Source organism: Lynx canadensis, chromosome E2 (assembly GCF_007474595.2).
Source record: "Lynx canadensis isolate LIC74 chromosome E2, mLynCan4.pri.v2, whole genome shotgun sequence".
NCBI classification, from domain to species: Eukaryota; Metazoa; Chordata; class Mammalia; order Carnivora; family Felidae; genus Lynx; species Lynx canadensis.
The window spans coordinates 19,652,256-19,678,225 of NC_044317.1; the positions used below are offsets into that span (position 1 = coordinate 19,652,256).

A 25,970-nucleotide genomic window follows, 5' to 3' on the forward strand; every position below is an offset into this window, starting at 1 on the left:
AGCAAATTGGGACTTGTAGTTGTTAAATAGCTTGCTCCAGATGTAATAGCTGGTAAGTGTCAGCACTAGGTTGTACACGAACCCAAGCACCGTCTACCACGTAACACTGATTCTGCGAGAGACCCACACCCACCCAGAGGCTCTGCCAGACTGCAGTTCCTGCCAGCCTGTCGGCAGCCCAAGAGCTTAGCAGAGACAAGTCCCAGCTGACTTCTCCGTGGATCAGTGGATGCAACCCTAACCCCCTCCTTCCTGCTTTGGTACAGGCTCAGTCTCTCCGGGGTCCCCAAAGCCCCTCCTTCCCCAGATCTATCTCCCAAGGCCAGTGGGAAGCAGGCCACCCCCATGTCACAGGGAGCTCCACAGGACTCTGCCAGGGGCTAAGAAGAGGTTGTGAAGCATCTGTTCTTGGAACCTGGGTCCCGGGTGAATCCTGGGCCACGCTGCCCAGCTGGAGGCAGATGGAGAAGACTCCCATGTCTCCAGTTTTCCTGAGGAGCCAGGCTGGTCCTCTACCTCACAGAGTGGCTTAAGGCTGGAAAATGGCTCACTGGCCTGGCAGTCACAGACAGAAGACCTGACTTCTCTCTCGCAGTGGTCGAAGCCTACTGAGCTTCTCCTTCCTGTTCTTGCCTCCACCCTCTGCCTTAAGTCTTCTTACCTGCAGAACTTGGGGGAGGGGGCTGTCTCTGGAAGCCAGGGATGAGCTGCAGTGCCCACAAGGTGGGTGAGATGGGGTGGAGGGAGTGGGAAGTGTGCGGTGTGGGCAGTGCCTGGGAGGAGTTGACCCAGCCTGGTCTGGTTAACTCCTGCTCATCTCCCAAGAGGCCAATGGACGGTCCTGCTTTGCCCAGTGTCTGAAGCTGTGGAAACTGGGCAGACCCATGTCTGTTGCCTGGCTCTCCCCCTACACTGGTTACCTTTCCCCGCTCACTCTCCTCAGTCTCCGGACCCCCCTGCTAGGAGTGGGGTCTTGCTTAGGAACCTTTAGGGTTTGTTTTTCCTTCTGGGGACTTTTCCCCATTGGCAGGGGATTAGGTGTAGGGAAACCCAAATGGGAACAAGCTATGGCTCCTCCCCTAACTTTTCCAGGTTTTAATGGGCTTTGGTATCTTCACATGTACTGGGAAAGATAATTTATGAGCTAAGAAAGTTAAATAAATTCCATTAGATGTCTAAGTTCACAGTACAGGAAAGGAGGTGTTACAAAAGAGTGGTGTGTTCATGTCAGGGTCAGGGCCTCGGTACTTCCGGTTCCATCCCTTAGAATGTTCCTGTGTCAAGTGTTTTTAGGATGTCTGGAGTTCTGTGGTTCTGCGTCCCTTCCAGAACTTGTGTGAGGGTCTCTTGTCTGAGCTGAGGGGGCTGCCCACAAGGCATCTGCTTCATCTTGATTTACGTGTCTGGTTGTGCGATAAACATTTACTGAGGCAGCAATTTCCAGGTTGAATCTGAAGTGTGGCCCAGACGGAGGCAGAGTCTCAATGGCAACCTGATGACCCAATTTGGACCCCACCCCACCCCCCTCCCGGTCTCCTCAGGCAGTTGGTGCTGAGGTGTGTTGGAGGGGAACTGAAGGTCCCTCACAGATTTCTGGCCTGAGGGACTGAGTACATGGTGGTGCCCTAAACCAACACAGTAACCAAGCCAAGCCAGTTGGAGTGAAGAACTGTGTCTGGGACAGGCTGAATCCGAGGTGTAGAGGTAGGGGCTGCCCTGGGGCGCCTGGGTGGCTCAGTCGGTTGAGCGTCTGACTTCGGCCCAGGTCATGATCTCACAGTCTGTGAGTTCGAGCCCCAAGTCAGGCTCTGTGCTGACAGCTCAGAGCCTGGAGCCTGCTTCTGATTCTGTGTCTCCCTCTCTCTCTGCCCCTCCCCAGGTCATGCTCACACTCTGTCTCTGTCAAAAATAAATTAAAAAATAAAAAAATAAAAATAAAAAAAAAAACAAACTTAAAAAAGAGGTATGGGCTGCCCAGGGGAGACAGGCAGCAAAAGGCAGAAGAAGGAATCTGAAGGTGGGCAGAAACCGGGCTGGGAAAGAGCCTTGGAAGCTGCTGGCCTAGAAGCTTCAGCTGAAAGCAGAGAGGGGATGAGAAGGTCTAGAGTGTGTGCAGGGGGAAGGCCAGGGGCGAGGCTTGGGCCCCAGCATCCCGGGGCAGGCACGGCAAGAATCCACCCTCTCCCACTGCCAAAGGACACCACCAGTGGACAGTGAGAGGAGGACCAGATGGCTAGAGGGGCCGGAAGAGAACCCAGAGGGCTCAGGGTCAGGGAATGAAAGGGAGAAGTCTTCAAGAAAGCTGAAGTGACCAACAGGGAGAACCGGAAGCTACAGAATGGGTTTAGTGACACAGAAGTCAATGGGATGTGTGGTGGGGGTGCAGAAGCCAGACTGAAGTGGGCTGGGGTTGCTGAAAGGAGGGGCAGTGAACACTTTCCAGAGGAAAGGGAAGGAGTCAGACTGGAAGACGTAAGAAAAATCTGGCAGAGAAGGAGAGGGATGATGGAGGAAGGGGTAGGTCTGGACAGCCCCACAGTGCTGGGCCTGCCATTGCCAGGGACCCCTTCTCCGTAAAATCTGAACAGATCCCAACCTATATATAGATGTGAGTAGAGCTGCACTGGCTGAAGCAGTGGGGTGGGGTGGGGTGGAGGGGCAAGGGTTCTGCCCGCACATGTGCCCCTTGCTTTCTGTGGAGCCTCACAGCAGCCCCGAGCTCCCAGAGCCCACTGGCCTCAGACCACCCCTTCATCTTACAAAGGAGGACTGGCCAGCCAAAGCCATGGGGAGACTCCGATGGCACAGTCAGGAGCTTCAGCTCCTCCCCCATCCACTGCTTTCAGCTCCTCATCAGAGTGTTAACTACATTTATTCATTCAACAGACATTTATTGAGTGCTTACTGCATGGCCAGGCACTGGGCCTGTAGGGATGTGTAGGAACTGCTTCTGAACAGCCCCGAATATCGATGACCACACCCTGTTAACCTCAGGAGGTGAGTATGCAGAGGACTGTCCTGTGCTGATAGCCTCTGTTTATGCAGACAGGCAGGGCTTTGCGGGGTCTGGCTTGACCCAGAAAGTTCTGGAATGCGCTCTACACTCAGCAACCCAGTTTTACTCTTTACCAGCCTTCTCCATTCCCAGCTGCTCAAGGGGGTGAGGATGTGGCCATTCTAGCCCTCTGTGGGGCAGGTTGTCCCCTGGGCTCCAACGTGTCCCTGAATGGGTAGCCTTCTTACCTGGCCCGAACTTGGGCTCCGATTTCCTGATTATGCTGCAGCAGCAGTGACAACAGTAACAGTAACTTACTGAGCTTGTACTAGTACCGACCCCCTCCCCCCCAACACCGATCCTGGGACAATGAATCCCACCAGCCCCTTCTTCCCCAGGGCATACCTGGTGATGGCCCCACCCCAACGGGATACACCAGCTTCCTCTGCCCACCCACAGCAGCAGTCCCTTGAGGTTCAAAGGTTTCACAACTGAGGTTTCTACCATTTAGAAGAGGGACCCCAACCCGAAGCAGTGACATGTAACCAGTGGTGCACATTAGAACAGACATTGGTGAGTGGGGGTGAGGGATTAGCTAGAGTGAGCACGGTAGAGGGGGAGATGACAAATAGATAGAGGAGGGCTAGGGCGAGGCCCTTGATTTCACACAGACTCACAGTCCTGACTCATCAAGGAGAAGGGATGGGGGGGGGTGTTATGCAAGTCCTCCCAAGTGGCACCAAGTGATGACGGTTTTGGGGGGGCACAGGGGATATCACAAGAGAAAGCAGGTGGCTGCCATGGGGACAGGTAAAGGGGACGCCACAGTAAGGGTGGGAGCATGAGTCAGCGAAGGTGGGGCTGGTGGAGACTAAGGGAGATGCAGCCTCGAGCCCCAGGGGTACACCTGACTGAGCCCATCGCCTGGACTCATGGACATCAGGGAGCCAAGACATGAATGTTATGGACAAAATCATCTCAAGGCTCCAGCAGATTAAATGAATTAATTAGTAAATGAGGGGCTTCAGGAAAGGTTTCCTTAGGACAGTGAACTCCAAGGAGTGTGTTCTGGAGCGCCCATCCTGTGAGACCCTCCTTGTGGTCAAATTTGGGAAGGCCACTGGGCTTTCGCTTTCCTATGGCAGCCTCACAACACACATCACCACATTAAAGGCTCTGAAAAGTCCTGTGGTAACAAAGCTACTTAACTTGTCTCACTCAGCATTTCCCACATTCATTTGGCCACAAAATTAAAAAAAAAACAAAAAACAATCCCATTAATATCCCTCAGAGGAATCCCGACCCACACTTTGTCAGTGCTGATACAGAGGGATTGGTAAAAGTGGGATGTCTCTTCTGTGTCAGGGGTCTTCTGTGTTGCCCTCCCCCCACCCATCATATCACATCAGCCCCTGATCAGACCCCTTGGGGCTCTTTGGCTAAACATCCTAGAAACATTCTCTGCAAACTTGACTCTAAGCCGGCCCTTGCCTGGCCCCGAGCCATGAAGGATGTGAAGAGAAGACTTACAGGGGCAGGGGCGTTTGAGGACATGTAATCCTTGGAGCAAAATAGCGGAGCCAGCCTGCCCACTTGTACAGTTCCAACTTCTTGTAGAAAAGGATCCTCCGCTCACCTGCAGAAACACAAAACAGACAGGTGATGGGCGCCCACATGGTACCCACTGACCCTGTGAGCTTGGCATTCAGGTCCCTGGGCTGTTAACCTCTGGGGAAGGGTGGTGACTGTGGACAGCATGTGCCCAGTCTGGGCAGGGGTCTGAGGGAGCTCTGAGTGGCAGAGTGTGGGGGTTCTGGGGCAGGGGTGGGGCAAATGCATGCTGGGGTGTCAGTGGTGGGTGGAGTGGGGAATATCTCCTCTGGGTGGACCCTAAAACAGGAATGAGAGATACCCTGGTGTTCTCCTGTCTCATGAACCTGCTTGGGACAATTGCAATAGATCATGGCATTCTGAGCATTTTATACCTGGAAGGACCCTTAAAGACCAGCCCAATGTCCTCATATCACAGAAGGGGAACAGACGTAGAAAGGGGTAAGGTGCCGGTTCAAGGTCCTAGAGCTGGCTTTGGAAGGGTATTCAGAGTTTGCCTAACTGAAACCTTATTATTATTATATTATCCCAACACTTTTAAGGGGATGATGCTCTTTTCATTCCCATTTTATAAATAAGGAAGTTGAGCTCAGAGGTTATGTAGCTTGTCCAAGGTCACACAACTTCTAATTTCAGGCTGGGACTAGAACCCAGGTCTTTTTTACCCCAAGCCTCCATCCATTGTCAGCAAGCATATCACTTGGAAGGCACCTAATAAAGGCCAAGAGAATGAAAATGTCTCTTCCCCCAATCTCCCTGCCTCCCCTCCCCTTCAACCTTAAACTTGGTGTGACACCTGAATGAGCAGCAAGGGTCACTCTAACACCCATTTGCAAGAGAGGAAACATTTTCAAAAAATGCCCCAGCCTCCCGTGCTGGTTCTGTCTCTCCCAAGCTCCAAGTGACATGGGGGCTGTATGAACAGCAGGGAGATACAGTTATTTTGTAGGGAGTGTGGTCACTAGACTTGCAGAAAACCAAACTGCACCTTTGGGGGTTGCTGAGCGGGAACCTGTGGATGTGGAGTTTGGTGGGTTCCTGTTGGGGAGAGCTTGCAGCCAGGAACCAACAGGAAAACAGCATGGCCCCTCTGGGTCCCAGGAGGCAGCTGACCTCCCTGATCCTGGGGGTGACACTGTGGACAGAGCTTTTGTCTAGGACTCAGGTCCCAAGATTCCCACCCTTGTTTCCCTCAGGAACCCTTTTCATTATATACAGTTTTTCCTCCAAATGGGTTCCATGTTTTGATGGAGACCATTGGCCAAGTTGCACTGATTAATAACACTTTTTCTATTTAATAGATGAATCCAAGACCTATCTTTGGAGAGCCTGAACTCAGAAGTCCAAGTCCTGTCACTTCCTGGAGTGTGCCTTTAGGCACAGTACTTCACCTGTCTGAGCTGCAGTGTCCTCAGGGGGAAATCAGGGTAGGGCACTTGACTGGCTTTGAGGATGGGGGGTGGGTACGTATGTCATGTTCATTCTGTTGTCCGAGGGGGTCAGGGGGAGGGAGCCATTGCTGCCACTGACCCTGGGGTCCCTCTCTCCAGATGGCTCCTTGCGGCTCAGTCTTCTGGGTGTGAACCCCAGGTGGCCTGATGCATATTCCCCATCCCTACAGAAACCAACAAGAGTTTTGATGGGGGAATGGAGGGTAGGATGTGATCTCCCTAGGCCCGGTAGAGAAGTCTCTCTGGCATGGCAGGCTGCTTGGGGAACTGTGATTTCACACCAGAAAATTCTGAAGAGTCTCAGGGCCTGGGATCTATACTTTCTAAAATACATGTGTGTACATGTATCTGTGTTCACGTTTGTGGGTATGCCCGTGTGCAATGTGGCCACGTGTGTGTCTGGAGGGAGACTTAAGCAGGCTGACAGGCCATCTTTCATGCTGCTTCCAGAGAGGTCTTTCTTAAAGGCACAATGGATCATGTCATTCTTTTGCCGAAAACCCTTCCATAAATCCTCAGTGTCCCTAGGAAAATGAACTGGCTTGTACCACTACCTCCACTGCCCTGGTGCTCTGCCTGCCTCTCTAGTGAACTGGTGTAATGTGAGTGCATAATAAAAATACGCTGCATGTACACTTCCTATAGGGTCACCGTGGTGGCTCCTGACGCTGTAGAGGGTGCTGCCCACCCTCTAAACTCCAAGGGGTTGTCTCCAAGGTCTTGCTTCTCCTAGAGGCCCCCTGTACCCCCTCTTTCCTCCTTGTGGGCCCTCTGATTCTGAGGTGAAGGTTGAGACAGCATGGGGTGTGGGGGAGGCGGGAGATGGGCTGCCTAGGGCAGGGGCCAAGAACCCTCACATTGTATATTTTGTGGTCAGTTTGGATGTTTGGCAGACTATGTGTAAGTTTCCAAATGGCTCAAGAGGCTGGCAAGGGCTGGGTTCAGATAGACATTTGTGTATATGGAAAGCATTCTGGGCACTCCAGCTTTTTCAGGTGTGACCCACACTCACCAAACACCTGCTTGTGCCAGATGACATCATCACATTATTGCAATGTTCCCTGATGTGGGTAATACCATTTTCATTTGCAGATGAGAAAACTGAGGCTCAGTGATTTGATCCACCCATTGTCACAGAGAAAAGATGGTGGAAGGGCTATGCAGGAGGGATCTTGTCCCCCAGTGTTCCTCAGTTACAGCAGGGACACCCTACAGAGATCTGACACCCTGGGTGTCACCCCACCCAGGGCTCTGGCTGGCCAGCTTCTTGGACACACTGGGTCTCTCATGCCATTTCCTTGGCATGCCTTTCCTTTCCTCTCCTCCTGGCAAACTCCCATGTGGCTGTCATCACCGGCTGAAGAAACCTCTTCAGTGAAGCCCTCTTTGACTGCTGGAGACAGAATAGCCATTCTGACTATGCCTCCACAGCACATGGACATCCTTCCAGGATGACTTTGGTTCTAACTTGTTCCAGATTGTTAGCTTCTTGTGGGTATGGAGGGCCAGTGTGGCCTCTGGGAACTCACTCGGGGCTGGGCACATTTAAAAGTATGTGGATTCTAGAACAAATCCACCTTGGCCTGATGTCAGCATAGGACTGCAGTGTTGAAGCTGCCTTTTAATGATGCTCAACTTCCTGAGGAAAAGGACGCCCATGTAAGGAACTGAGATGCTCCCCGACATCGTGGGTGACAATGATGCTGACGTTAGCTAGGGTACCATTCCCCGCATCATGTAACTCAGTCTGCACTTCACATACATCTTCTTGCTGCATTCTCACAGCATTCCTGGATTGCATCAGTTTATTCAATATTTACCAAGCACCTAGGGTGTGTCCCACAAAACCCTTGGAAAACAAAAGGAGGGGCTTTTAGGGTCCTAAAACAGCAATCTCAACCTTACTGTTTCCTCCTCCCCTCCCCCACTTGTGGATTTCAACATGAGGACCTACAGGAAAACCATTTCATGGTGGCATCAGACCCTCTGCTTGGGTGGAGCTTTGGTTGGGTTATCAAGACAAAGGAACTGGATGTCAGGTATCTATGTGTGCAAGTACCCACTCCACTCTCCCCACATGTGACCAGAGCTGCTGTGAGGACATAGTGATGGGGGTAGTGGATGGCCAGGTTCGTCACGAATGGTCTGAGATTGTGCTTTGCTGGGCGAGGTGTTCCGGAGCAGGGACTGCAGGAGTGGGGGTTGGGCTTGGACCCACTCTCAGGTCACGTCTCCCCCCTGCCCGCCTGTCTCGGAGCCCAGCATCCGAGGCGAGGCGCGTTCCTGCCTGTGACTCATCTGCGACTGTATTGTCTGGCTAGAAATCGGAGGGCGGGCGGCGGCGGCACTCCAGGCTCTGAAGTGGCTTAATGGTGTGCGGCAAGTCCACGTCACTCCCATTCCGCCTCACGTCCCCGCTCCCAGAATACCTCGTCTGGGGCCCACTGCGACACTCAGACCTGGGCAAATGCGTATGTGGTTGAGGGGGGGCGGCGCCGCGCCCCTGGCGGGCAGAGCTGGGCTGGCGGAGCCGGCTGGCGCAGTGTGCAGGGGCGGCACGGCGCATGCGCGGCAGTCGGACCCGGGAGGGTTCTGCGGCACCGCGGTAGACCGCGGACAGAGAGGGGCCGCAGGAGTGGGCTGGCCTGTGGAAGAGGCCACGTGACTCCGTGACGCTGATGCGGCACTGGCTCTACCGCAGTCACGTGTCGTCAGCCCAGGGGATCTCAAAACAAACCCCCCATTTTGCAGATGTCAACACTGAGATTCAGAGAAACGAAGGGGGTTGGGTGAGATCATGAGCTCCCGGCCCCACGACTACCCTTTGTAAGATTTTAAGCAGGGGAATTGCACGGTCACCTTTTAAGAAGGTCTCCCTGGGCTCAGTGAGGAGGGGGTCCAGGGGTTGGAGGCAGGTGACAGGGGAGCAGGGAAGCTGTGGTAGGAGATGATGGGCTTAAATGAAGGCGATGGTAAATGGAGCAAAGTGAGAGGCTACATTCTTTGGTTTGACAGTATTTATTCAGAGCCCCTTGTGAACCACGTTTTGGGTGCTGAGAATAGAGAAGTGAAGCAAACACTGACTGCCTGTCCTCACCAAGCTTCCTGCTAGTGGAGGAGACGCACATATAATGGTGGTGTTTGTTAGATAGCAGTAAGGGGAGGAACAGAGGCAGTGTGTAGGTGGAGACTGAACATTTAGATACAGTGGCTGCAGAAGGCCTTGGTGAGAGGGTGATCTGTAAGCCAAGACTGGAGCAAGGGAGCTAGCTGGGTGAACAGCTGGGTGGGTATGTGGGAGAAGGGTATCCCATGGTAGAGGGACCAGACAGAAGGCCCCTGGGCAGGAGCATGCTGGGTGGGTTTGAGAAATAGGGCGGTTTGTGTAGGGATATTTAAGAAGCAGGACAGATGGATCAGATGTAGAGGGTGAGGAAGAGGGAGCCTTAAAGATGGTTCCCTGTGTCTGCTTGGGTGTCTGTAGGTGTGGGGGGAGGGGGGATGGTGGAGAAATGGAGGCCCTTCCAAAGGTGGGTGAGGTGGAGACTCCAGATCTAGACAGGCCAGATAAGTACTGGTTCTTTCTGTCCTAACCACAGTACATGCTCAGGGACTGTTTAGTGAATGAATGAATGATGCCATAACAGAGATTCCATGAACCTGTGGGTGTGCAGGTGATTGCGCAGAGCCAGAAGAAAGTCAGAGATTCTGGACTGTGGTGAGACACACTGATCTTAAAGGGTTGCATCTACCTCACCAGGCAGGGGCTAATTTCTGGGGCTGCGGGGGGAGGGGGGTCCCCAGGTGGCAGAAAACCTTCCTCCTCTGCAGGAAGGTCTTTATATGAGGCTGGTACCCAGCTGGTGTCTTTCCCAATGGAGAAGAACATTACTTGGCAAGTAGCCTTCTGTAGAATCAACTGCTACCTCCTTCCTCACTGCCACCAAGGTACAACCTCTAAGGGTTGATGTACTGTCTACCTGCATAAACCAGTCCATCTACAAACTGGCAAATAGGTCTGGCAAGTGGGTAGAGAAGCATGATTTAAGGCTCAGGAAAAACCACACAGAGGGCACCACAAAGCATATTTATGGCAGTGAAACACGAGGGATAACCTCACTGTCCAATAAGAGGATAGGCTGAGAAAATTATAATGGAATAATATATAGCCATGAAATAATAGTTTAAAGACATTTTAATAACATAGGTAAAGACTTTTAGTGGAATGTTAAGAAGGAAAAAAGACCCAGGTTATATATAAAAAGGCAGGTTACAGAACTCTGCATACAACATGATCCTTATTTTGTAAAAGAAAAAAAACCTAAAGAAAATATTCATATATAGAAAAATTTGGGGAGGAAATAGATGCAATATTCACCGTCATTGGGCTCTCTGGGCAGTGGTGGGGTAGAGGATTTTTGTGTTTTACATTTTTTATGATTTTCCAAATTTTCTACAATGAACATGTATTTTATAATCTGAAAAATCATTAAAATGAAGATTTGAAAAAACCTTTCATGCTAACAAAGAATAATTAAGTGATAAGTCAGTGATAGTTAATTGAAAAATTTTAAAGCTAACTTAATTGCCTTTGACCATACCATTTGTTATTGTAAAGATTAAAAAAAATAACTTGTCTTTGAACTTACTGGTAAGGAGCTTTATTAAAATGTTAGGTAAATAATTTCCATTTTTTTAACCCTCATCAAAATTTCCCTGGCTCTTGAGCAAGTCCTATTTGCCAAATTTTTGAGGGAATGGTTTTCTGCCACAAACCTTAATGTTTTATTTTCAGGCAAGCTATACACTTGGCAAAAATAATAACAATAGACCTTATGTTTGTAAAACACTTTATAATTTGCAAAGCATACTAAGTGCTGGGTACTATTCTAGGCTCTGAATATAGAAGATATCATCATGAACAAAATGGTTAAAAGTCCCTGCCTTTGGGGAATTTATATTGATGAGAGTAGACAATAAACAAATGAATATGATATAGAGGTGTTAGAGGTGATAGTGCTACAGGAAAAAAATGGAGAGGAGTGACAGGGAATAAATTGGGGGGGGGGTTGCTCTTTTAAATCAGTTTGATTACTGTTAGAATACAAAACATGAAGGTGTCTCTAAAAATTCTCTGGCCCGTGGACAGTTAACATGAGGTATAAAATGATTGATGATATCCCTGGAGGAAGCATTCCAATAACTAATTACATATCATCTAAGATACAATGTGCTAATTATCAATTTTATAAACTCATAAAATTATGATGAGTCATAGGGATGTTTTAAGTATTCTATACTTAGCAACGTTAGATAGCCCTTAACCTTTCCCAGCCTCAGTGTTCTCATCTATAAAATGGGGGCAATTTCAGTACCTAAATCAGAGGACTGTTGTCGGAATCCAAAGAGAAGTGCTTATGCATGGAAAACAGTATGTGTTCAGGATATGTTCATAATGCAGATGCAGCAAGGCCACTGGGAATGGTCCATCTGACACTGCCACGTGTTTCCTGTATATTACTTCTTCAGTCCCCACAAATGTAATGGGAGGTACGTAATATTTGTTCCCACTTTCAAGAGGAAATTGAGGCTCTGAAAGGTAAATCTTCTGCCCAGAATCCTATGCTCTAAGCCTAGGCAGTTGGCTCCAAGTAGCCATGTTCTCAGCCATAGCTCCATTAGTGCTCACTTGCCCAGGGGCTCCAGAAGCCCTCCTGGCCTCAGTTTCTACATTTAGGAGGCTGAGAGCAGATTTAGACTTTCCCCACCCCTTACCTTGTGCTCTGAGAACTTCCAGGCAAAGGCTTCAGGTAATAGGCCAGAATGTGTCTGTTTATTCCCAAAGACTTAAGATAATGTCCATATCTCCATCACGTTCCCTGTGGGCTGTGATCCAAAAACTGAGGTGGACCAGGAGATACTCACCTCCTAATCAGTTCCTGATTAACTCTTTTGGGAAGAAGAGGAGTGAGAATTATGGAAGATGCAGGGATGTGACACCCAAGTGGGCGAATGGGGGCGGGGTACATAGGAAGAAGAGCAAGGCGGTTCTGTATAGAAGGAGCCCATTCTCCCTATATTACCAAGTCCCCATCAGGCAACGTGTGGACAGACTCACCCCTCCCCTGCCCTGTTCTGGGCAGATGGGCCACAGGTGGCCAGGACAAGCATGGATGTCCACAAGCTGGACCTTGTTTTCTTCTCAACAGTGCTCCTGGCACCTACACCCTCCATGCCACCTGAAAGATCCCAGCATCCTCCCCTAGATCCTGGGCCTTGCCTGCTCTACTCTGAACCCGAGACCCCAGCTGCACAGACAGGCAGATCTCTTCCTGGGGACCTTGGCTCTGAAGTTCTAACCTCTTGGTCAGCCACTGGCTCCATTTCCTCCCAAGGTTCATCATTTCTGGTCCCTCCTGGCTCAATGGGCTGGATGGTCAGCATGGAAACAGGGTTGGGACCCCTCAGACCTGCTGTCTCCTTGCCCTGGCGGCTGCTCCCCCTGCTGCTTTCTGCTGCCTGTCTGAACCATCACTACTGGAACATCCATGCCACCTGACAGCCTGATGGCTCCTCAGGGAAAGCAATCCTCCCTGCCCCACCCCCTCCCAAAACCGCAGAGTGGAGAGAGGTGTGCAGAATTCCCTTGCACCCACTGTGAGAGATGCGTGAGAAGCCCTCCACCGGGGCACGCAGACATCAGCCAAGGGCAAAAGAAAAGCCAGTCAGATACAGTCTTTTCCATCCTGCATGGATATGGTGTGGTAGGGAGGAGAAAGCCCGGCCAGGCAGTAGAAAGCTTGGGGAGGAGGGAATGTCCTGAGAAAGGGCAGGCCCCAAGTTTTGCATCACAATTAGATGTCAACAAGGCCTTGAGGGGATTCAAAGCCCTCCGCAAAGGGGGGTTGGCGGGGGTCTAGTCCCCGCCATCTCAGGCGAATTCACTGTTTCAGCATCTACTGTGCTGGACACTTCATCAAATGACACCTGTAGCCAACCTGATTTGAGTCCTGGCTGTGTGCCAAGCACCATGGTAGCCGCCGCCCCCCCCCCCCCGCCAGCAGCATCTCATTTAATCTTTTCAACGCGCATTCCCCGTGTTTCAGATGGGGAAACTAAGGGCTCAAGAGAGGTTAAGTGTCTTGTCTCAGGTCACACAGCTAGGAATAGGAAGTCAGTCAAGACCATACTGTAGTACCAAAGCCCTTAAACATTCTGCTCACAACAGAATCTTGCCTACTAGTCAGCGGAGGAAACTGAGGGCACAGGAGGTGAAGTCAGGGTGTTTGAGGAGAGGGTCTAGAGGGGCATCCTCAAGACAGGTGCCCATGGGACTGTGTGGGTCTAGACCAAGGATCAGTTTCCTGGAGCCCCTGCCTGTCACACCTGTCACTTATGCCGTCGCCTTCCCTGCCACCCCCGCTTGGCCACCCCCACTGACACCCGCGTGGATCAAGAGGGCAGCCCTAGGTCTTCTGCGCCAGCCTCCAGACCGCAGAGCCGATGGGGGGGGGGAGTGTGGGAGGGGGGGGAGGAAAGGCTGCGCGAGCCAGCCAGGGGGTGGGGTGGGCACTACCCAGCTTCCGAGGGCTCTTGGGGAGAGGCGACTGTGGCCCTTCGAGCTGCGCAGCCAGCCAGAGCAGCCGCCTCGGACTCAGCCTCGAGTCCCATTTACCGCGCAAGCGAAAGTCTGCCCCAAAGCTAGAGAAGGTGCGGCGGGGCCGCCCCCTCTCCCACCTTTGGTGCTGAGATAGGCGTCGAAGCGGGGGCTTGGCCAGGGTGACCCGCCCGTCGGAGGGTCAAACTTCCTGGCTCAGGGGTGGGGGTTGGTTCTAGCTTCAAACTCCGCAAAGCCGGGAGCCCCTTCCCTCTTCCACCCCGTCCAAAAGTGCGTCCTAGTTTCCCCTTCTTGGGTGGGTTGCTCAGGGGTCCTGAAACCGAGGGTGCGGGACGGGGGAGGCTCTCTTGTGCCCCCCCCCCCCCAGGAGGTGGATGCTCCGAGAGACCCTCCCTTCCCTGTGGCTATCGGGCGTGCTCAAGGGGTAGCCTTGGCCCGGCCGGAGACGCGCGGGCCGGGGGCGGGAGTCTGGGGATCCATTCGGAGCGCGCTGCGGTTCGTCTTCGGACCGCCGGTCCGCCCTCCTGGCGCGCCAAGGCTCCGCGCGGGGCGCCCCAGCTGTGTGCGTGCGCCGGGGCCGCCACAGAGCTCGGGGAAGGGGGCCGGGACCCCCTACCCGCCCCTCCCCAGCACCGCCCCCGGCCCAACGCCCCTTACTCGGCTTAGCCGCCTCGCTCCGCTCCACGCGCCGCAGTGCCGGCTCCAGCTTCGGCTCCAGCTCGGTTTCCCGCTCTGGCTCCGGCTCGGGCTCGGGCTCGGGCTCCGGCTCTGACTCCGGCTCGGGCTCCGGCTCCGCTCCCGCTCCCGCTCCCGCTCCTGCTCTGGTTCCCGCTCGGATGCCTCTGCGCTCTGGCTCGGGCTCGAGCTCGTGCTCGGGCTCGGGCTCGGGCTCGAGCTCGGGCGTCGCGGGGGGCGCGCCGCTCCGCCTCTCCTTGCTCGTCGCGCAGGGGCGGGGCGGGTGGGGCGGGGCCGGGCCGAGCGGACCTGCTGCCCGCGATCCCCAGCGGAGGCGGCGGCGGCGGCTTCTCAGCCCAGTCCCAGCCCTGCCCTGCCGCAGCCCCGGCCCGCTTGCCCGTCGGCCCTGCGCCGCCGCCCAAGCCAGAGCCGTCCGCTCCCGGGCCCCCTAGGCGGCGCGCCTCCCTGGCCTCAGCAGCGCTGTGTGGCGGCTTCGGGGCTTCAGCAGCTCTGGGCCGCGGCCCGGGTCATCCCTGTGATGGGGGGACGCGGGAGGGGGAAGGGCCGAGCCGCGCCCCTCTGTGCGCAGCCACCCCGACACCCACGCAGCTGCAGGCGGGACGGGCGCGGCTGGGAGACCAGCCTGTCAGACGGACAGGCGTGTGTAGAGAATGACATACAGACAGGTGGGAGCAGAGAAGGACAGACACACAGACATGTGCAGAGAAGGGTAGACATGGCATGTGCAGGGAAGGACGGCCAGTTTGGTCAGAGGAGAAACTGGGCACTTGGTGGTGGTGGTGGGGACCCTGTCACAGCCAGTGGGAGGGGCAGCCTAGACTGGAAGGGCCTCTGCTCCCAGTTGACGACAGATGAGTTCTGAGGCATGGCATGTTGGGATGTCAGGTAGGGCCGGCTGAAGCCTTCCTCTCCTGAGCCATCAGCTTGCCCATTTCCTTCGCCCTCGCCCCACTCCGTGCCCTCTGTACCCTCCTCCCTGCAAACCCAGGCACAGAGCTTGGTCCTGGCAGATGGACCTGCTCTGTCCACACCGTATTCTGGGGCCTTGGACAAGTCCGGGTCATCCTCCTGATTTCATTACAATAGAGCTCCTGTTTACTGCACCCCTGCTACCTTGTGGTGCTTTCTAGTTATTTACATCTCCCCTGCTAGAATGGGAGCCCCAGGAGGGAAACCCCTGGGGTCCTTGCACAGAGCCTGCACTCTAAATTTGGTGAATGAATTAATGAAATACCTTGTTGATAACTCTCAACAAACTCCCATTTTGTTGATGGTGGCTTGAAAGTGGTTCTCAAAAGGACAACATGAGGACAAAAGAGCTATACCTGTTTATGATCAAACTTGGAGAAGTGAAGAAGCCATGGGATAGCTCTGAAGAGAAGCCAAGCCCCACTGGTACTGCAGAAGGGTGGGGACAGAGCAGGCTCTGGGGGAGAAAACAAACCTCACTCCCAGTTCTGCTACCCATCATGTCTTGCGCATCCCTGGGTGGAGGGGCAGAGGGACCTATATGATCTAGTGCCTTCCCTTATGAGGACAGTTCCCAGTCTTCTTTGGTAATTGTTTACTCTGGGCTCTGCCTACTCTACCCCTCCACCCCCGACAAGGAGAGGGTAGGACCCAGGCTGGGGGATTCCAGCTTCTCTGGGGTTGTTATGGGGGCATATGTGCCCCCATGGATGGGGGATGGATGAATAAATAAAGGACTAGAGAAAAGAGGGGACAGGCCAGGGCCGAGAGCTAGGATTGGAGGTTCTAGGACTTCCAGGCCAGGACTGTGCCCACTGCACAACCTGATAAAGGTGACCTTGACCTTCCTGAGCAGACACCTTGCAGATGATCTTTGCAGGATGGATATTCTGGTTGTTAGTGGTTTTACCTGTGAGCTGTCCAATGGCAAGACTATGTGTATGTGTCTTGTGGGGTGGCACTTTGAATTAGAACTTGTGGAAGGCTCTAACCTTTAAGAGTTCATTCCCTTCCACCCTCCATTTGAACACGTGGTCCGACAAATCTGGCTTATTCTTCACATTGGAATCCAGAACTGGTTTCCCCTGGGCTTAGTGGTGTTGAGTCTAGCTTTGCATCCGCAAATACATGTTAGTGTGGGACATTTGTGAAACATCAAAAGGCAAAGGAAGAACATAACAAGTGGTCACTGTTAATACTGAGGTTTCCTTTTCTTTCCTTGTCATTGTAGAACTCTAGAAGTGTCTTTAAATGGAGTGAGCTTGCTCACTATCTCTCCTCTCTTATCCCATGATCACGCATTTAATGGCTCCTTAGCATCAGATGGTTGTATTATACCTTATTTAGCCAATCCTCTATTGCTGGGTGCTTAGTTTGTTTCTAGTTTTTTGCATGTCAAGACAATACTGCGATGAACATCCTCATGGGTAAGTTTGTGCATGTCCATGATTATTCTTTATTTCAATGGATATATCCATAGATTTTTGAGGCTTTCTCCTAGATGGGGTCAGACTTGCAAGAGGGGCATCTCCTGGGCACCAAAGAAACACAGTGGTGTTTAGAGTCTGCTTGACCAAGGGGGAGGGGGAGGGAGGCTGGAGGGAGGAAGCTTTCAGAAGTCACACAGTGACAGTGAAGTACCCAGAGAGTCCTCAAGAGCCAGGCTAAGGGGATTTGCCCTAGAGTGTGCTCTGTATTACCCCTGTCACTCATAGACTATGGTTAACTTATTGATTCTATTATTGGGGGAAATCTTTTGATACTAGTGTTGTGCAGGGGAGGGGGAAAACCTGTCAGAATGGTCTGGCTCGTGTGTGGGTATCTGTCTAAAAATCCATTACCCCTTTCGGGAAAGTTCTCTTGCTGGTGTATCCTTTATACAGAATTATGTCAAAAGCATCTTCCCAGCCTTGAATTACATTACAAAGGGCCCTGCTCCCTGGATTGCCTTGGCTATGTGGGGTGGAGAGCACACCATGCTCTAAAATGGAGAGGAGGGGGTGCTTGAGTGGCTCAGTGGGTTGGACGTCTGGCTCCGGCTCAGGTCATGATCTCGCGGTTTTTGAGTTCGAGCCCCGAGTCGGGCTCTGTGCTGACAGCTCGGAGCCTGGAGCCTGCTTCGGTTACTGTGTCTTCTTCTCTCTCTGCCCCTCCCCCACTTGTGCTCTGTCCTCTGTCTATCAAAAATAAATAAATGTAAAAAAAATTTTTTTAATAGAAAGGAGGTAAGGGAGGGAAACCTATCCCACCAGATTTTCAAAGACTTTTCCTCTTTTCCTTTGACTCTTGTTAAAGGCCCCCTTGACTGTGTCTTGCTGGTGTTAGGAGAGATGAAGGAAGAGGCTTGGGTTCCTGCTCCATGGGGGTGGGGTCCAGGAGCAGGGCCCTTTTAGGGTCCATGAGCCGACAAGTTCAGATTCAGGTGCTGAGGTAGAGGGAGGAAGCTCAGGGGTCAGAGCTATGTGCCAAAAAACCTGAAGCATGTACTTCCGGAGCTGCTCCCTGCTGGGAGCTCAGAGGAGTCTGTACTGTCACTTCACTTTACAGATGAGGAGACTGAGGTCCTCTGAATTCAACTTCCTAGAGTTGCACGGTTCTTTAAGCTGCACCCAGTAAGGTGATGCAAAAATAGGCAAAAAAGATGATCAGGTGTCTTTTAAATTGAACATTAGGTGTTACCTCACACGTGGTTATCTGTTTCTGTAGGAGTTTGTGCCTTTCACTGTCTCTGAGCTATTTTCCTATTTCTTAAGTTGAAGAAAACGGATTGTAATGCACAATATTCTTGTCTATTGAGAGGCACATGAATGTCATCAGGTAAGGTCAATTGGTATCTTAGGGGTGGGCTAAAAGCTATACATATGGCCATGCTTTGGATTGGCCTTTGAATTGTGTATAACATCTTATTGGTTCCCTCATTAAACGAATGAGTTAAAGTCTTTGATGAGTGTTCATTTATGTTGGTATAACAGTCCATGATTTATCCTTCAAAAAAAAATGTGTCCTTTATGGATAGCGAGCTTGGAATTGCTTCCAGATGGGTCTTACACCAGAGCTTTGTCTTTAATTGGAGGCATCAGGGACTTGGGTTCTCAGAAGAGAAAGAAATTAGTGTGGGCTCAATCAATCCTAGAGGGCTTTCTGGAAGAGGGGAAAGGATTTAGAGAGGAAGGGCAGAGCCCAGGGTAAGGAAGGACTTTGTGGGCTGGTAAAGAGGCCTGTCTGAATGAAGGGTGGGCTCTGGGCGCCAGGTGCCAGCCGGGGGGGGGGGGATGGCAGGGAGAGCCTAGGTAAAGGAAGCTGCACCTGATGCTGTAGGCAACAGAGCCACCATAGGCTCCTGTGGGAGGAAGGGGCTTAATGAAATGGACTGTTAAGAAGGTTGGTTTCTGGGTTCCTAAACTCTTCTGGGGATTTCATAAGCCTTGACCACCCTTTCTCCTGACTGGAGGGGCTGGGACAGGCTGTCCCTCTCTGTCTCCCCTGTAGGATGAAAGCTGCCCTTCCAGAGCCCTGAGAGAGGTCTCCAGCTGATGAAGGATAAAAGGCAGCCAGCGCCTCCTCTGGGGGACTTAATTCTAGGCTTGCCTGAAAGTTTGTATTCACGGTAGAGCTTGATAAGGGCAAACTGGCTGAGGAGCAAGCAGGATCTGCAAAGAGACCTTTCTGCTGCTGCTCCCAATACAGTCATAACATGTCCTCATAGAGACCAGAGCTTCTGTTAGCCACACTACATGCATTATTTAATTTCATCCTCCAGTGTCTTGTAGAGGGGGACAACATTTTCTGATTTTTCATGTACAGCAAAGAGGCTTATGGAGGTCAAGTAACTTGTTCAATATCACATGGCTAATTAGGGACAGAACTCAGATTTGCACCCAAGCCTGCCTGACCCCCAAAACAAGTAAAGCCAAAATTAACATGGTCCCTCCTCTGTAGGGCTCACTGCCTAGAGGGTGTGACAGAGATTAACCACTGAGTCACAGAGATAGAGGTAAAGTTGCAATGATGGGACATGCCACAAGAAGCCCGTGAGAGAGTGTTATAGGAGGCATGACCCTGTAAGGGTGTGGGATGAGACAGAAGAAATGGGCAGGAGTCAGGATTGCTTTTGGTCCTAAGAGCAATGGAAGGCATTAGAATGTTTTAAACAATATTGGAGGAGTGGTGGTGGCATAATCAGACCTGAGTTTTGAAAAGGCAGCTTTATTGGCAGTGTGGAGATGGTTGAGGGCAAGACAGAATGGAAGCAGGAAGGCTGGTGAGGTGATGATCACCTTGGCGCAGGAGAGAAGCGATGGTGGCCCTGGAGATGGAAGGAAATGGACCAGTTGGCAAGAGTTGTCAGAGGTAAGGTCAACAGGACTTGGTGATGTCTTGAGTATGGGGGTTGAAGGAGTGGATAGAGTTAAGGATCATCCCTGGATTTCTAGTTGGTGAAGCTGGATGGATGGTGTTGGCATTCATTGAGGAGCAGAGTGCTGGAAGTTTGGGGAAGATGAATATGGATTTGATTTTATACATGTTGAATTTTAGGAATCATTGGTAGGTAGCAGAACTCTGAGAGCAATCTAGGCCACAAAGATAACCTGAGGACCGAACCCCAGGCTTAGATACTCAGGCATGGGATTGACTGATGTACCGTCTATTTACTCATGTATCCATCTATCTTCCCACGAATCCATGTGTCCTTTCTCCCATCTTCGATTATCTACCCATTTATCCACTCATTCACCCCTCTATGCTCTCCTTATCTACCTATCCCTTCTTCTACCTTCCCATCCACCCATCCATCCATCATCCATCTAACCTTCCTCTCATTTATCCCCCTGCCTATTCTCCCACACATCCACTTATTCTCCCTCCTATCCCTTTAACCATACGTACTTATTGATTCCTACTCTAGGTCCAGCACTCTGCTGTGTACTGGTGAAAGAAAAAGAAAGAAAGAAAGAAAGAAAGAAAGAAAGAAAGAAAGAAAGAAAGAAAAGAAAGAAAAGAAAAGAAAGAGAAAAGAGAAAGAAAATGATGTAGAAAACCAAATCCCTGTTCTTAAGGAGCCTGCAATCTGTTAGGAGAGGCAGATGTGTGAACCAATGGTCACAGAGCAGTATATTTTCTGTGCCAGATGTGCACAAAGGAAGGATACTTCACCCAATGTGAGGAGGTTATAATAGGCTGTTTTGAGGTTGTACTCCTTGAGTTGAGTTTAAAGTTCCATTAAACTGTCAGGGATGGAGCAACTTGGAATATTGGGAGCAAAGTTGAGGGTGAGTGAGTGGCATGTTATGAGAGGACTGAAATGGCAGGTCCATAGTGTTTTCCAACACCAACAACTAATTCTCCAACTTCCTAGATACCAACTGGGCTAGTCCAACAATTCAGTTCAATTCTGACACTAACTACCTGGTATTAGCATAGATACTCTATAACTTAATGGCTCAGTAGCACAACACTGCTCACCACTTTAGATCCCAATCACAAGGCTATACTTCTGGCTCTAATTACAGGTTTCCTTTGATTCCCTCCTTGGGTTCAATAAGTTGCTAGAATAGCTCGCAGACTCAGGGAGACATTTTACTTATGTTTATCAGTTTATTATAAAGAATACAACTTAAGAACAGCCTGACAGGAGAGATGCAGAGGGCAAGGTATTTGGGGGATTAGTGTGTGATTTCCATGACCTCTCTGGGAACATCACCTTCCCAGCCAGGACATGTTGACATGTTGACATGTTGACATGTTCACCTACCAGGAAGCTCATCCAATCTCATTGTTCAAGAGTTTTTACATAGCTTAATTTCTAGGTCTTCTTCCTTCCCACCTCCCCACCCCCACCCCACTCCTATTCCCATAGGTCCTTGGTTGGATCTCAAAGTTCCAATCCTGTAATCATTTGGTCTTTCTGGTGACCATACTCATTCTGAGGCTCTGTAGAGGCCTCATTTGAAATCACCTCATTAGCATATACTTAGGTGTGATCAAAAGGGCTTGTAATGAATACTAACAAAAGACACTCCTATCACTTAGGAAATTCCAAGAATCTTGGGAGCTCTGTACAAAACCCAGTATAACAAAAGATGCTCCTATCGCTCTTAACACCCTGAGATTACAAGGATTTTAGGAGCTTTATGCCAGGAACCCAGCCAAAGACCTAATATATTTCTCACTGTACCACAGCAGGTCGTAAAGGCCTTGAATGACAGACTGAGGGCCTTGGGGGCCACATAAGGGTTTTATGGAGGGGATGACCTGATCAGGTTGGTGTTTTAGGAGATCTTTCTGGCTATCTTGTGGAAGATGGGGTGGAATATGTGTGTGCCGAGGGGATCAGATGGTCCAGTCTCTGCAGAATGAGGACTTGGGCCAGTGATGTGCTTTTGGTTCAGCCCCTGGGGTTGGCCAGGCCCCCACATTTGGCCTGGACCCAAACCCAATTTTCACTTCACCTATTTTGCCAAAGGAGCCAGGCTGAGGGTTGTGGCATGAGGAAGATTTAGGTATTCTCTATTTTTCAGGGTGGCATACCATATCCCCACACCATGGTCTTTAGTTTTGTGGTAGTCCCTCTCCAGCTTATGGCTTCTGTGGACTTTCATCAGTTGCTCACTGGCTTATCTGTCAAGGTCATTAGGAAGTATCTCAGTTCCATGCCCCACTTTTCTGCCTCTATAATTTGTATTCACAAAATCCATTAACTTCCCATCAGTCACACCACGATGGTTCCTTTGGCCCCGTGAAATCTCCATCCTGGTGACTGGCCGATGACACCTGACAGTATTCAGTCCAGGTGGAGATGCTACAGTGAGTCAGATGTAGCCCTAGCCTTCAAAAAACTTGCAGCATGACCCCACCCTTGCAACAGGTATTAAAGATTGATCTGGAGGGTCCCAATGATCTGGACCAAGGAACACCAGTGTGTGGAAAGGGAAATAGCTCAGGTTGCAGACTTGGGCAGACCTGGGTTCAAATCTTTGCTCTCTGCTCACTGGATTGTGACTCTGGGCAAGTCACGTTACTTCCTCTGAGCTTCAGTTTATTCATATGTGGAAGGAGAAATAATATTTATCTATTTTAGTTTAGAATTTATATTTTAGTAGCAATTAATGGAAGTGAACTTGAACTATTTTTAGCAAAAAAGAGGAATATTTACTAGGATCCAAGTCTGGGCTTTTTGAGGTCCTGGAGTGGAGAATAGAGAAACAGGTGGGAACCCACCTCTCATCTCTGTACCCCTCTCCTCTTTCTCCGTTATTCCATAAAAAGTCCACACTGTGGCTTGGGGGTGAGTTCCTAGCACCTAAATTCTGGCCACAAGCAAAACTAACTGACCTTCTTTCAATCACAAGTCCGAATTCCTGAGAGAGAATCTGATTGGCTGAGCTGCATTAGGTGTCTACCTCTGGTCCAATCACCTGTGACCAAGGGATGGGGTCATCTAGCACAAACACCCCAGCTTATGGGTGTATGCATAAGCAGGGGGTAGTTTGCAAAGAAAATGGGGTTTTGTGAGTTGGACAAGACTTCCAAAGGTGTTGCCTATGTTATCTCGGTTTTGGGGGAAGATTTAATAGGATAATGAATGTAAGCTTTTGGCACGATTTCTGGTATAATGTATAAGCTGTATAAATGGTAGCTGTGATTATTCATTCATTGCCTTGTGGAATAAGCACTTATTGAGTACCTGGTGTGCCCTAGACCCTCCACTAGGTGCTGAGGACAAAGCTTGAAAAATGAGAGTAATAAAAGTGAAACTATCTCACAGCATTGTCAGAATTGAAAGGAATCATACAAGAAAAATGTTTAGTACAGTTCCTGACACATAGTGAAGTCTCAATAAATGTTGCCTACAAATGCTAAATGTCTAATTGCAAAAGAGCAAAAAAAAAATTATATGGCTTTTCTATATGTTTTTTGGTTCCCTGGCCATCGGACTGAGACATCTTTGGTTACAAAAATAGAATTCAGTGATCAAAATAATGTCAGCTGCCAGACTGACAGTTTTCAGATGGTGCATTTGAGTCTAATTTAAAAGTTTAGAAAAATAACATTGGCATCTTCTGAACTCAAGTACTTAAATTATTATTAACAGAGTTAACTTAGTTAAAAATACCCATGGACAACCTGTGATTGTCTTTATTTTTCTGACCAAGAATGGATGAACCTGTCCATCTATAGGAGAATAAATTGTGGATAGCCACATACGGACTATAGCAATGAGAATAAACATACTATAGCCACAAGAAATGTATGGGCAACTCACAAACAGGGCTGAGTGAGAGAAGCCAGACACTGAATGATTCTATTTATATAATGTTCCAAAATAAGAAAAGCACATCTACCGTGTTGGAGTCTGGGCAGTTTGCCCTTGGCGAGGTATTGGCTGGGAGGGGGCTTTAGGTGTGCTGGTAATGCTGTTTCTTGATCTGGGTGCTGGGTACACAGGTATATTTTGTTTGTGAAAATTCATGGAACAGTACACTGATGTGTGTTTCAATGTACGTATATTATGCTTTGAGAAAAAGTCTTTAAAAAAGCAAAAGAGTGCCCCATTTTTGTGCATCTGCCCATCTGAGGCGGTCTAGGCTGGTTCCCAGCTGGAAGGTGGAAAAGAAACTGGGATTCCAGGCAGAGGGGCAAAGGGAAGGAGCTAATATTTATTCAGTCCATGAGTGAACTTTCTTTCCATGCCTAGTCACAGAAGTAGTTTCACTTCTAAACGAAATTTTTTTCATTTTGTATATTTAAAAAATAATCTCTTGAATATTGTAAATCTTACAACAGAGGGTGTCTCACTCTACGGTGGCTGTCACTTACAGTCAGTTTTTGGGGTCCACCTCTGGCAAGTGCAGGAATTGTCTTTCAGTGACATCCTCAGTTTTTTCTTTTATTTCTTATCCTTATTTTTCCTTTGCCCCAATTCACTCACTTATTTTAAAAAAATATATAGTAATGCGTGTGTTTCTCTTGTCCTGATTCATTTACATATTTAAAAAAATTGAGATGTGTGTATGTTTCCTTTACTCCTAGTTACTCACTTGTTAGAGAAAACATTATACGTAGTATGTGTGTGTGTGTTTTAAGTGGCTTTGATTCTCTTTGGGAGAAGATGGTGTATGAATAAACCAGTGGTGCAGAAAACATTTATAGAAAACCTGTGTACGTGTCAGGCATTTCTACCATCCTTTTTAGAGGATAGTTACAGGGAGGAGGCGTGGTTCAGGAGGGGCTGGCCTGGCACTTAGTAGGTGCCCAATGCATTTGTGAGGCATTTGCCAGTGGGAGATAGGGCTGGAACACAGGGGATTGCGTGAGGTCTTTGCTTTCTCTAAGTTCCGGAAAGCACAGAGAAGTTCACTCTGGACTGGGTTTAGAGCCAGAAAACCTGAGTTCTGTTCCTGTTCTGCCCTTTACCTGCTGTGCTTCCTGTGGCAAATCACTTGCTCTTCGGAAACTTGGTCTAGCGGAAGGGTCTTACGCAGGCCCTGCCTGGGATCTGGGTTTCTAGCATCTTCAGCTTATGGCCCCCTCTGCTGGGGCAGCTAGCAAGTGTGAAGGGGATTCTTAACCCTGCCTCTCTTTTCTGTCCTAGTCCTCTCTCCCAGAGTTTCTGGTGACTCTTGGGGACTCAGGAACACCTCCATATCACCCACACACATCCACAAGACTCAGGGAATCCTAGAACCCAATTCGACCGCTCTGGGGTCTTTGCTGCCCCCCTGCATCTGCCCCCTCTTAAGCGGGCACAGTAGCTTGGGGACTTAGGATTGCTGAGACAGCTGGAAGCCTGGATGGGCAGAGAGAGGTAGGGCCCCTCTTTCTCCCTCCCTTGGGAGGCATTCTGGCTGCTATTCATTTTGAGCTGACTAGAACGGACTTGAAATGCTGCCGGGAGAACTTGTCCCCTAGCGGTACAGTAACCATGCCATCCGAATGCAGCACAGAGCATGAACCGTTCACACCCCAGCCTGGAGCAGCTGAGCCTTTACACATGGGGAAAGGCAGGGCAGCCTGGTGGACAGCAGAGCCTTATGAATTCAGCCCTGTGGGGGAAGGAGCTGTTTCTCAGCATCTCTGGACTCTTGCCTCGTTCATTTTCACCCTCACACAGGCATTCTGCCTCCTAAAGCAGGGCACACAGTGGCCTTGATGTAACTTCTCAATTCAGTCTTGGAAGGATGCCCCTCCCCACTGCCACCATGGAGCTTCCTGAAATCAATCCATGGCCTTGCTTCAGACCTTCAATAGCTTCCTGTCATTCAGGGTCAAATCCACACTGGAAATGATGGTGAAGATTCTTTCTGATCTGGTTTCTGCCCACCTTGCTAGGTTCTGTTCCAACCACTTTCCACCTCAACTCCTGGGCTCCAGCTGCCTCTAACATCCAAACACCCTCTTCTTCAGTGTCTTCTCTGAGGTTGAATTAATTGCTTTGTGTTAGGGATCTGGGGTTCCCTAACAGGCCCTGTTTGCGAGCCTTTGGAGGGCAGGACCCAGCTTTGTTGACTACTGTGTCCACAGCTCCGGGTCTGTCTCAGGGCTCCATACACACTTGCTGCACAAATGGAGTCAAATCATGAAGACACCAGCCACTGAACTGGGATAAGGAGCTGCCTCCAGAGGTCCTTCA

General features: G+C 50.2%; 1 long non-coding RNA gene across 1 annotated transcript in view; it reads left to right on the top strand.

Moving 5' to 3' along the window:
• Positions 1-2,885: 2,885 nt before the first annotated feature.
• LOC115502937 overlaps positions 2,886-25,970 on the top strand; it is a 40,763-nt gene continuing 17,678 nt past the window's right edge. Inside the window, exons 1-2 of the long non-coding RNA XR_003965244.2 lie at positions 2,886-2,997; positions 5,908-6,033. This is a non-coding gene — a long non-coding RNA (uncharacterized LOC115502937). The remainder of the gene's footprint in view (positions 2,998-5,907; positions 6,034-25,970) is intronic.